This window comes from Cervus canadensis, chromosome 14 (genome assembly GCF_019320065.1).
Source record: "Cervus canadensis isolate Bull #8, Minnesota chromosome 14, ASM1932006v1, whole genome shotgun sequence".
In the NCBI taxonomy this organism is placed as follows: domain Eukaryota; kingdom Metazoa; phylum Chordata; class Mammalia; order Artiodactyla; family Cervidae; genus Cervus; species Cervus canadensis.
Genome location: NC_057399.1, coordinates 63,743,543 through 63,745,578, shown reverse-complemented (window position 1 = coordinate 63,745,578; position 2,036 = coordinate 63,743,543). Strand labels below are relative to the sequence as shown.

Genomic DNA, 2,036 nt, shown 5'->3' with positions numbered 1-2,036 from the left:
GACTATCTTTGGCCGGCGAAATATGCATCTAAGTGGCTCTGTCACTTCTGTTCGACGCTTCAAGGGTCAGCGTGTTAAGCCACACATTCCCCTCCTGGCTACTGTACTGATGATGCAAAATGTCTGTGCAAATAAAGCCTCCCTCAGACTGGGTCTCTGAGACAGGAAAGGGCAGAGACCCCTGCTGACCCACACTGACCAAGTAGCATGAGCTAAAAGTTAGCTTTAATTGTTTGAAGCTCAGAGTGTTGGGGGTGGGGGGGCGGGGGGGTGGATTCATTCCTGAAGGGATACCTAGCCTGTATTACATTGGAATTCTATCTAACCATTAAGGGACAGAGCAAGGTCATTAACATCATGGCGTTGTTTGAAAGTGGACACTTCACATTAAAATCTAGATTTCTGGCGCCTGTTGGCAAAAACCCTGACATGTTTGTACATGGTTGATCCCCTGAGCACATCAGCAAGCAGGTAGATATTCTCCAGCTCATGACAGCCCTCGTGACTCCCTGTGACCATACCTGAGCAGTCTTCCTCCCTGAGGGGGGGTGTAGATATTGGACTTTCATCCTCCATCCTAAACGGTCTAAGCATCATACACGTACTGTGCTGACTGTGGTCCACTAGATTGCATCTCATTTCCAGTTACAAACTTCAGTGACACTTGTAGCAACACAAAAAAGTACAAATATCCTCAATACAGCACAAGGAAATCTCTTAAGAAAAGAGATTTTGGAATTCAGTTTCCTAGGTTCAAATACCGGCTCTACCATTTTCTATCTGTATCTGGATGGCCTTGCCAGAAGAGCACTCAGCTTTCAGCAAGGTACCACCTGCCCAAAAAATCCACTTGTCCAGCAGACTAACAAAAACATGTTAGGAAGCACACATTCTTCCTTTTATTTATTTATTTTTTTGTTTGTTTTTACCTTTTGGATCCTAGTTCCCCAACCAAGGACGAAACCTGCGCCCCGCCCTCTGCATTGGAAGCATGGAGTCGTAACCCCTGAACTGCCGGCGAAGTCCCAGGAAGCACACACATTCTAGAGGGACTAATTCAGCATTGAAAACAACCTTTATCCCGTGCACCTGCTCAGTCGTGTCCAACTCTTTGTGACCCCCATGGACTGTAGCCCACAAAGTTCCTCTGTCCATGGCATTTCACCGGCAAAAATACTGGAGTGGATTGCCAAGTCCTACTCCAGGGGATCTTCCCAAGCCAGGGATCGAACCTGGGTCTCCCGCACTGCAGGCAGACGCTTTCCCACCTGAGCCACCAGGGAAGCCCCTCGCTAGGTACCTGGAAAGGGGGAGGCGGGCGAGGCGCAAGGCACGCCCTGCGGGCCACCGCCCGGCTTTCGACCACCCCCGCCGCCGCCGCGTCCCCGCCCGCGGGCCTCGACCCTGCCGGGCCCGACCCTGCCGGGCCCGTGACGCATGGGGGCCCCCAGTGCGCCGGTCGACCGCCGCCCGGAGGTCCCCGCCGACGCCAAAAGACCACCCCCACATCCCCCCGAAACGGGCAGAGCCCTCCCCCACCACCTCCTACACCGGGACGGCCGCTCCCCCCGCCCCCCCCCCCCGGACCCCGTCCTCCGCCCTCAACCACCGGGGCCCCCTACCCGCGCCCGCGGCCCAGGCACCCTCCTCCCTCCACCACCAAGGGCAGAGAGGACGGGAAGCGTGGCGCCAAGCGGGCAGGGACACGACAGAGGTGAGAGGGCGAGAGACAAGACAGCCGCGCGAGGCGTGGGGAGGGGTGGCCGGGAGCAAGCCCCGAGGCTCGGAGGGCGCGAGGAGGCGTCTGGCGACCGCGCGTCAGGCCCAGAGCAGCGGACGACGACCGGCTGAGGCAAACAGGTCCAGGGCCAGCGGCGGGACGCGTCGGGCAGGCAAGCGGCCCCGCGACGGGGAGCCGCCAGCCGTCACGCCGCACAGCCCGCAAGACGCGACCGGAGGATCCGCGCTGTGCGGTCTGCGGCTGGGGGGAAGGCAGCCATGGCCGGCGCCGCGGGCAAGGCGCCTGCGGTGGGGTG

At 58.6% G+C, this 2,036-nt stretch overlaps 1 non-coding gene across 1 annotated transcript; it reads right to left on the bottom strand.

Moving 5' to 3' along the window:
- Positions 1 to 1,211: 1,211 nt before the first annotated feature.
- On the bottom strand, positions 1,212 to 1,283 carry TRNAC-GCA. Its single transcript has one exon. It is a non-coding gene; the product is annotated as a tRNA-Cys (tRNA).
- Positions 1,284 to 2,036: the final 753 nt, after the last annotated feature.